This window comes from Vitis riparia, chromosome 18 (genome assembly GCF_004353265.1).
Source record: "Vitis riparia cultivar Riparia Gloire de Montpellier isolate 1030 chromosome 18, EGFV_Vit.rip_1.0, whole genome shotgun sequence".
Lineage (NCBI taxonomy): Eukaryota > Viridiplantae > Streptophyta > Magnoliopsida > Vitales > Vitaceae > Vitis > Vitis riparia.
Window position 1 is genome coordinate 20,695,810 of NC_048448.1, and position 10,826 is coordinate 20,706,635.

At 39.2% G+C, this 10,826-nt stretch overlaps 1 pseudogene; it reads right to left on the reverse strand.

Annotated features, from left to right (window-relative positions):
• Nucleotides 1–10,590, reverse strand: part of LOC117905524 — a 123,669-nt pseudogene extending 113,079 nt beyond the window's left edge.
• Between the last annotated feature and the right edge of the window lie 236 nt (nt 10,591–10,826).

A 10,826-nucleotide genomic window follows, 5' to 3' on the forward strand; every position in this document is an offset into this window, starting at 1 on the left:
TCGTAGGGAATACGAAGTGCCTCTGCTATGTGTCTTGCTCCCAGAATACCATGGCGTCCGTCTATGGTGAAGTGGATGACTGTAGGATCCCGGACCTGGTGTGTAGTCATGGATTGATAAAAGTCCAATGCTATACAGGGATAGAAAAAATCCCTGGGAGTCAGCAAGTGCTCCATATGGTACCTCTGTAGTAGATGGAAAGAATCCCTGAGCTCAGGCTGAATTCTAAAAGTAGCTGTGTCAAAACAGAGCTCGGAGTGGAATGACCTTGCCCTGCAATCCAAATTACCCTCAATGGGTGGCTGTGTAACCATGGGGCATTTGATAACCACATTAGGAGTCATGCTTGAGGGAACTTGAGACTCTTTGGCTGGTGGCTGAGACGGCTGAGGTTTTTTGACAGGTGGTTGAGATGGCTGAGGCTCTGATTCAGGCTCTGAAGACGGCTCTGATAAATCAATTGGCTCTGATGCCTTGGTTTTTTTCTTTGGGGACCGCTACCTAACTTTTGGGCTCGGGAAGAGCTCGCCCCGGCCATGGTGAGTGACCTCTTTGTCTGATAGTGCCTCACAGGAGGAGGACTCATGGGTGCATTCTCAACCAGAGGTGGGACGACTGGTGGCTGCGGAGGCTCTAGTGTGGCAGCTTGGACAGGGCTCTCTCTTGGGACTCTCAGGCGAGTTGATGAGGACGAGGACTTAGCTCCTCGGGTTCTAGCCATGGCTGTCTCAGAGAAAGCGGTCGCAGGTGCGCACGGCTTGGCTCAGATGGAGGGGTCAGATGAAAGGGTGCTCTAGTTTGGCTCCTCTTTGGCACTTATTTAAAGTTCAAATGACCGGTTAAAAAATGAAATAGGGAATTTATAACGTTTAAAAAGGATGCCAAGGGACGTTTTTTATTTTGGCATTAGATGGTCGATTTCGCAGTAAGGGGCGGATTTCGCAACGGATGGGCATTTTCGCAGCCCATTTTGCAGCTACGAAATGAGGGTGGAGGGTTGTGAAATGGCACTCATGTGTCAAGGGGTGGTTTCGCAGCTGGGAAACCACCTGCGAAATGGGGGTGGGGCTGCAAAAATGGGAATTTTTAGGCGTGGAGGATTTCGCAAGCATTTCGCAGCTGCGAAATGAAAGGGGTAGGGGGGCCTACGAAATGGCACTCGTGTGCCAAGGGGGTGTTTCGTAGAAGGGGGTATGAGGCTGCGAAATCATTTCATAGCCAAGGGGCGATTTCGCAGCGAGTACTTGGGGGCTGCGAAATTATTTCGCAGCCAAGGGCCATTTTCGCAGGGGCCCTTTTTAGGTTGCGAAATTTCGCAGAGCATGGATTTTCCTTGCTTTTGAGCTCCTCTTGATTCCTAGAGACCTTCCTTCAATTTCTTTGCAATTTCTCCTGATTTTGATCATTCAAAAAGATTAAGTTACATATAAATAACACAATTTAAGACCAAAATTAAAACCAAAATAATTTGTAAAGCTTATGAATTAACATAATTAAACAAAAAAATATGGACTTTGGTGAAACCAAGTCCATCTAACCCTTTTTTTATTAGGCTTTTTGTGGCTTAAGGATGTTGATTTCCTCATTTTCTTGCTTGAATGGCTCAATGAATGGCTTGAGATGATGACCATTGACTTTAAAAGTGTTAGTGCTATTGGAATTCAATAATTCCACCACTCCATTGAGATGCACTTGGTGAATAATGAAAGGGCCTATCCACCTTGACTTGAGTTTACCAGGAAAGATATGGAGCCTTGAATCATAGAGTAAGACTCTTTGTCCTTTTTGGAATTCTTTGTTGGAGATTAATTGATCATGCCACCTCTTCATCCTCTGTTTTGCAACTTTGGAATTGATGTAAGCATCATTTCTTAATTCCTCCATCTCATTAAGGTCTAAGCACCTCTTTGCCCCGGCTTTGATCAAGTCCATGTTTAACCTCTTGATTGCCTACCAAGCCTTATATTCAACTTCCACAGGGAGATGGCATGCTTTGCCATAGACTAGGCGATAGGGAGTTATGCCAAGAATAGTCTTGTAAGTTGTTCTATATGCCCATAGTGAATCATGAAGCTTAATAGACCAATCTCTTCTACTTGTGATTACCACCTTCATCAATATATTCTTGATTTCCCTGTTTGCTAGCTCAACTTGCCCGGAAGTCTGAGGGTGATAAGGTGTAGCTACTTTATGCTTCACTCCATACTTGGCTAATAGGGTTTCAAAAGGCCTGTTGCAAAAATGAGTACCTCTATCACTGATTATGGCCTTGGGCACCCCAAATCTTGAGAAGATGTTCTCTTTAAGAAACTTGAGAACCACCCTGTGATCATTGTGTTTATAGGGGATTGCCTCAACCCATTTAGAAACATAGTCCACCCCCACCAAGATATAAGAGTTACCAAAAGACATTGGGAAAGGTCCCATGAAGTCAATGCCTCAAACATCAAAGAGATCAACTATTAGAATGGGGTTCATAGGCATTTGATTTCTTCTTGTAAACTTCCCGAGCCTTTGGCATCTATCACAGCTCCTACACATGATGTGAGCATCCTTGAAAAGTGATGGCCAAGTAAACCCTGATTGTAACACCTTCATGGCTGTTTTTTGAGAGGCAAAGTGGCCTCCACATGCATTCTCATGGCAATGGCTGAGGATTCCTTGTTGCTCTTCTTCAGGGACACACTTCCTTATTATTTGATCTGCACAATACTTGAAAAGAAAAGGCTCTTCCCAATAATAAGCATGAATCTTTGCAAAGAAGTGCTTCCTGTCTTATGTTTTCCACTCACTTGGAACTTCACCAGTAACCAAATAGTTAGCAATATGAGCATACCAAGGAGTTTTCTCTAGCAACATAAGTGATTCCTCAGGAAATTCATCATTAATAGGTAAGACATGGGAATTGTGTGCTATAGCCAACCTTGAAAGGTGGTCGGCTACCACATTCTCCACTCCTTTTTTGTCTCTGATTTGGAGATCGAACTCTTGTAATAAAAGAATCCATCTAATCAACCTTGCTTTTGCATCTTGTTTCGTCAATAAATACTTCAAGGCTGAATGGTCAGTAAAAACAATGATGAAAGACCCTACTAGATAAGCACGAAACTTGTCTAAGGCAAACACCACAGCTAACAATTCTTTCTCTGTAGTTGTGTAGTTCCTTTGAGCTTCGTTCAATGTCTTGCTTGCATAGTAGATCACATAGGGCTTTCCATCTTCTCTTTGGCCAAGTACAGCTCCTATAGCAAAGTCACTGGCATCACACATTACTTCAAAGGGTAGTTTCCAGTTGGGAGCCCTCACTATTGGAGCAGTTGTCAAAAATTGCTTCAATTGATCAAAACTTCTTTGACATCTTTCATCCCATATAAACTTAGCATCCTTAGCCAAGAGTTCACAAAGAGGCTTTGAAAGCTTAGAGAAGTCTTTTATAAATCTCCTGTAGAACCCTGCATGGCCAAGGAATCGCCTTACTCCTTTTACAATTGTTGGGCATGGCAATTTGACAATAAGTTCCACCTTTGCTTTATCAACTTCAATGCCTTTCTTGGAGATGATATGGCCAAGGACAATTCCTTGATGTACCATAAAGTGGCATTTCTCCCAGTTGAGCACCAAGTCCTTTTCAATGCATCTGTTAAGAATCGCTTCCAAGTTGACTAAGTATTCTTCATATGTACCTCCATATATGGTGATGTCATCCATGAAAACCTTCATAATTCGCTCCACCATATCATTGAAGATACTAAGCATACATATTTGGAATGTTGCAGGTGCATTGCATAAACCAAAAGACATTCTTCTGTAGGCGTATGTTCCAAATGGACATGTGAAAGTTCTCTTCTCTTGATCTTTAACATCAATTTCAATTTGAAAATACCCGGAGTACCCGTCCAAGAAACAATAGAAAGGATGGTTAGAGACTCTCTCCAACACTTGATCAATAAATGGCAGTGGAAAATGATATTTCCTTGTCGCAACATTCAATTTCCTATAATCAATACACACCCTCCAACCTGAAGTGAGGCGTGTAGCAATTTCTTGTCCATTTTCATTTTGAACCATAGTAATTCCTGACTTCTTTGGTACCACTTTAGTAGGACTCACCCAAGGGCTGTCAAATATAGGGTAAATAATGCCTGCTTAGAGTAGCTTCAACACCTCAGCTCGCACCACCTCTTGCAAATGAGGATTCAATCTTCTTTGAGGTTGACGAATTGGTTTAGCTTCTTCCTCCATATATATATGATGTGTACAAACCAAAGGAATGATGTATTTCAAGTAAGATATTTGGCATCCTATCACTTTCTTACACCTCTTGAGAACTTCAAGTAGAGAAATCTCCTGATGAGTAGTAAGAGATGAAGATATAACAACAGGGCATTGTTTATTTTCTTCTAGGTATGTGTATTTCAACTCCATGGGCAGAGGCTTCAAATTGAGCTTTGGGATCTCTTCTTTAGCAGCTTCTTGTGCCTCCTCTTTATTGAACAAAAGTAGAATCTCTTGTCTCCTCCTCCAACCTTGTAGAGTAGCAAGCACATCAGAGGGTTTAGGCAACCCTTCTTCAAGATCCCCAAGACTTTCATTCAACTTGTCTTGCATATTCTGATTACAGTGCTCCTCCACTAGAGTGTCAATAATGCATACCTCTTCTGGACCTTCTTTTTCTTCCTGAGTGATTAGATTTTTAGACATATAAAAGATATTGAGCTCAAGTGTCATGTTGCCAAAAGTGAGTTGCATGAGTCCATTCCTACAATTGATAATTGCATTTGAGGTAGTAAGAAATGGCCTTCCAAGGATGATAGGAACATGATTAGATTCCTTGATGATTACTACTGATGCGACTCATGGTAGCTTAGCTTTAAAGGCGTATCAACAAAATTTATACCTTAGATACTATTACTAAAGTAGCCAAGCTACTATAGCATAGTGGTTCTAGGATCGTTCACTGGGAAGGGTTTTCGCAAACACAAGTGATATTCAAATTAGGAAAATAGGTGATTTTCTTATGGATGTTAGCTTTAAAAGAAGATGTAAATGTTTTAGAAAGACTCAAACTAATTTAAGCTAACATTAAAGACTAAAAAAGAAAGGGTGTAAAAACAAGTTTCTCAAAGATAGGATAGCTATGCTATGGCTCTTATGCAAATTGGAAATCTCAGGATAGACTCCTCGCGTTGGGGTTGCAACTATGGTGATGCTTGCTTCCCGAACCGGTATGGATTTAGCAAATCAAGTTTTAATCCTTTAAAATGGCAAAACAGATGGTAGTGAATTTCATCAATGGTTATTCACCTTAGACTTCCTTTGAATGGCTCGTAAGAGATAACTAATGGTCTAAAGCCAAAAGCTTACCAAATATTGGCAACTCAAAGTCATTCCAAGTGATAAACTCACCTTTCAATGGCCATTGAAATTGGTTCTAATAGATTAATGCAAAACTTGGAATTGAAAACCTCACCTTCCAATAGCTCGTAGGAGATAACTAATGGATAGAAATCCAAAAGCTTATCAAGTATTGGCCGTTGGAAGTTGTCCTATGGAAATAAAAACTAAACTTTGCATTAATGAACTATTAATGAAAAACGACTACCTTACCTTCCGGGTGCGAGAAATTTCCATGGGAAATGCATCCAAGCCATCACATAACATCCATACTTTGAGAAACTTAAAAGGTTAGCCTCTCATCCTTGGGGATTTCATCCACCAAGGATGTTTGGCTATTAAGAAAATAAGAAAGAGAAGAGAAGGAGAAACAGAGCAAGGCTCTGTGGTATATTTCAATATATATGGGTATATTACATATCTTCCATCAACGGATGCAAAGGAGTTTATATATAGAAGTTTTTCCAACCTTCCTAGCTAAGAAATCTTATGATTGGTGGATTACAAGGAGAAGAATGGAAATTTATACAAAAATATCTAAAAAGAAAAGATCTCGTGTGGAGTCGGCAAAACAGGGGAGGTTTCGCACACCATTCAGGAGGTGTGCGAAATTTTCACACACCTGAAGCAGTTTTCTTCCGAAGGTCATAACTTCCTCGTTTCGGCTCCAAATCATGCACGGTTTGAAGAGTTGGATTCTTGACTTCTTGAGCTTTAAAATGATATATAGCATGTAAAAAATGGACTTCGGGAAGTGCTCCAAAAGTGCCAAAGAACACTGCAGCTGCTGCCCTCAGATTTCCTCCTTGCTTCTCTTTGCTTCTCTTTTGCTTTTCTTTGCTTCTCTTTGCTTTTCTTTGCTTTTCTTCTTTGGTTGGCTTGTCTAAGTAGCTCCTCCATCATTTGGCATGCTTGAATTGATTCAAAAGCTGATATAAACATGTAAACTTGCCACAAAATGGTTAAAACCAATTACTAAGGACCTTAATGAATTAATTGGGTTAAATGAATATGATTACTACTCAAAGGTGCTTAAAACCATTATAATTAGGTCTAAAAAATAGCACTTTTTGGTAGTAATCAACTACCCAAAAGTGCCATTTTACACCTTTAAGTCATTATGTTTTAAGCACTTTTGTGTAGTAATTCTTCACCTTTATTCCAATTGGCATGTTAAGGACCTAGCAATGACTTCTAATCATATTTGTGGCTAGTTTTAGTGTTTTGACATCTTTTTGGATCATTAAGACAAGCCAACCAAAGAAGAAAAGCAAAGAGAAGCAAAGAAAATCAAAAGAGAAGCAAGGAGGAAATCTGAGGACAGCATCTGCAGTGTTCTTTGGCACTTTTGGAGCAATTACCGAAGTCCATTTTTTACATTCTATATACCGTTTCAAAGCTCAAGAAGTCAAGAATCCAACGCTTCAAACTGTGCACGATTTGGAGCTGAAACGAGGAAGTTATGACCTTCGGAAGAAAACTGCTTCAGGTGTGCGAATTTCGCACACCTGTGCGAATTTCGCATACCTGTGCGAATTTCGCACCCCTGTGCGAAATCTCCTCTGTTTTTTGCCGACTCCACTTTAGATATTTTCTTAAGTTTCTTTTGATGTAATTTCCTTTCTTCTCCTTGTATCAAGCCAATGAAAAGCTTTGCTTTTGTAAAAACTATATAAGGGGTGGAAATCACCTGTTGAAGACATGTAACCCGAGTGTTAAGCTTAACACTTAGCAATATACAGAGCACTCTTATTTTCTATTTTCTCGTTACTATTTTCTTTTTCTTGGAAGCCAAACAACCTCTGAGGATGTTTTCTCAGAGGATGAGAGGCTAAACTCTTGGTTTCTTGGAGTGAAGGAAGCTAGGTGAAAAGTCCAGATGAAAAGGTGGAAAATGCTCGTGCATTAAATTCAAGTAGTTGAAGTTCATAAATGGCTTTTTAATCCAAAGTTTTGCTTTAAATCCCTTAGAATAACTTTGAATGGCCAATACATGGTAAGCTTTAGGTCTTTATGGATGCTTATAGCTAGATCCATATTAGTCCATTAGTTATCATGTACGAGCCATTGGAAAGTGGTTCAAGGTGAAGACCTATTGATGCGACTCATGGTAGCTTAGCTTTAAAGGCGTATCAACAAAATTTATACCTTAAATACTATTACTAAAGTAGCCAAGCTACTATAGCATAGTGGTTCTAGGATCGTTCACTGGGAAGGGTTTTCGCAAACACAAGTGATATTCAAATTAGGAAAATAGGTGATTTTCTTATGGATGTTAGCTTTAAAAGAAGATGAAAATGTTTTAGAAAGATTTAAACTAATTTAAGCTAACATTAAAGACTAAAATGAAAGGGTGTAAAAACAAGTTTCTCAAAGATAGGATAGCTATGCTCTGACTCTTATGCAAATTGGAAATCTCAGGATAGACTCCTCGCTTTGGGGTTGCAACTATGGTGATGCTTGCTTCCCGAACCGGTATGGATTTAGCAAATCAAGTTTTAATCCTTTAAAATGACAAAACAGATGGTAGTGAATTTCATCAATGGTTATTCACCTTAGACTTCCTTTGAATGGCTCGTAAGAGATAACTAATGGTCTAAAGCCAAAAGCTTACCAAATATTGGCAACTCAAAGTCATTCCAGGTGATAAACTCACCTTTCAATGGCCATTGAAATTGGTTTTAATGGATTAATGCAAAACTTGGAATTGAAAACCTCACCTTCCAATAGCTCGTAGGAGATAACTAATGGATAGAAATCCAAAAGCTTATCAAGTATTGGCCGTTGGAAGTTGTCCAAAGGAAATAAAAACCAAAATTTACATTAATGAACCATTAATGAAAAACGACTACCTTACCTTCCGGGTGCGAGAAATTTCCATGGGATTGCATCCAAGCCATCACATAACATCCATACTTTGAGAAACTTAAAGGTTTTAGCCAACCATCCTCTGAGGAAAAGTCCTCAGAGGCTGTTTGGCTACTAAGAAAATGAGAAAGAAAAGAGAAAAGAAGAAAAACAGAGCTTTATATTATTCTAAGCTAATGTACAGAGGATCGATCACCCCATCCGTCCATTCCAATCCCCTTCCATTTGGAGGTGTTGTGCACCTCTATATATAGCAAAATTACAAGATAAAGCCTTATGATGGCTGAATACAAGGTTACAAAAGGAATTTACATGAGAAAATATCAAGCTAAAAATATCTGAGAAGTCGGTGGTGCGTGCGTGGAGAAACAGAGGAGATTTGGCATTTTCGCAAGGTGAATTTTTCCTTGCGAAAATTTCGCAATGTTACGAAATGGCAAAATTTCGCATCGTGAGGAAAATCCCCTTGCGAAATTTCGCAAGGAGAAATTCACCTTGCGAAATTCCCGCAAGGTTTGATGCAGTTGTCTTCCGAAGGCCATATCTTCCTCATTTCAGCTCCAAATTGTACACGGTTTGAAGTGTTGGATTCTTAACTTCCTGAGATTTGAAATGGTATATAGTATGTAGAAAATTGACTTCAGGAAGTGCCCCAAAAGTGCGAAAGAAGACTACAGCTGCTGTCCTCTCTTCTCCTCTTCTCTCCTCTTCACCATTGTTCTTGTTTGTGCTCGTGTTTCCACTTGAAATTCAAGCCTGTAAACTTCCAAAATCCTTGCTTTAACTTGTCCAATTAGCTCCTCCATCATTTGGCATGCTTGAATTGATTCATAAGCTGATAAAAACATGTAAACTTGCCACAAAATGGTTAAAACCAATTACTAAGGACCTTAATGAATTAATTGGGTTAAATGAATATGATTACTACACAAAGGTACTTAAAACCATTATAATTAGGTCTACAAAATAGCACTTTTTGGTAGTAATCACCTATATAGTGTCTAAAGCCATTAATGGACCTTGACTACCATTTCTATTGATTTTTATGGATTAAATCTTCATTGTTAAACCTACACCGGTTCGGGAAATAACTATAGGTTAAATCCCCAATGCGAGGAGAAAAATCCGGAATTTTCCACTTTGCATTCTAAACTTGATCCTAGCAATCCTTAGCTCCGAGAAACTTTCTTTCTTCCATTTTTAATTAGTTTATGTTAATTTAGGTTCAAATACTTTCAAAACAAATTTTATTTTCTTTTTAAGCTTTAAGTTTTTGATAAAGGAAATCATTAAATTTAATTTCTAATCATGAGTATATCACTGGTAGAATGAAAACCCATCCCAGAGTTCGACCCTAGAGCCACTATACTATAGTAGCTTTGCTACACTAGTATGAGGTCATAGGTTTTATAAATGTGTTTGATTAAATGACCCGACTGGGTTTTCCGCGAATCACTTGACAATGGGGTCCGTATCAAGAACAACAAAGTCTACTGGATAGTAGAAATTATCAACTTCAACTGAGACATCTTCAATTATCCCCCTTGGAATTTTCACTGATCTATCAGCTAGAGATAGAGTGATTGATGTTGGCTTCAATTCACCAAGTCCCAATTGCTTGTAGACAGATTATGGTAAAAAATTCACACTTGCTCCCAAGTCTAATAAAGCTTTCTCCACTACCTTTCTCCCAATCATGACTGAAATGGTAGGACATCCCAGATCTTTGTACTTCAAAGGAGACTTGCATTGTATGATGGCACTTACTTGCTCAGTCAAGAAGGCTTTCTTTTTCACATTCAACCCTCTTTTGATAGTACACAAGTCCTTTAGGAATTTTGCATATGTTGGAACTTGTTTAATCATATCCAGCAATGGAATATTGACTTTCACTTGTCTCAATACTTCAAGGATTTCTGATGCATTTCTGATCCCCTTTTTCCCATACAAAGCTTGAAGAAAAGGTGGAGATGTGTGTTTCTTCAACATTTCTTCCTTAGTAAGCTCTTTCTCTGGATTTGCATTCACTGTTGAATCATGGTCCTCTTTCCCTTCACTGATATCTTTCTTCTTTCCTTTGATTTCCTCCCTCTTCTTTGTCTTTTCTTCTTCTTCCTTTTCAACATATGGCTTGGGTGTTGGCGACTCAACCTTTTTACCACTCCTTAGAGTGATCAAGGCTTTAACATCTCTCACCTGTGAAGATTCTCCCTCATGAGTTTCCACTTCATGGATACCCTTGGGGTTTTGGTGAGGTTGAGAAGGAAATCTACCCTTCTCTTGCACTGTGTTCAAATTAGTGAGCCTTGAGATTGAGTATTGGAGATTATCTATCTTTTGAGATAAGTCATTTTGCATCACATCCATCATTTTATTCAATGTATTCTCTACACTGTCAATTCTTTGACTGGGTTAAGCATTGATGGATTTTTAGTCTCCAACAAAATCTCCCACCACCTTGCTGAGATTCACTATTGCTTGTTCAAGACTTGAAGCTTGTTGAGATGGTTGAGCTGGCTGTTGGTACTGAGGTGCTCTTGGCTTCCATGAAATATTTGGATGGT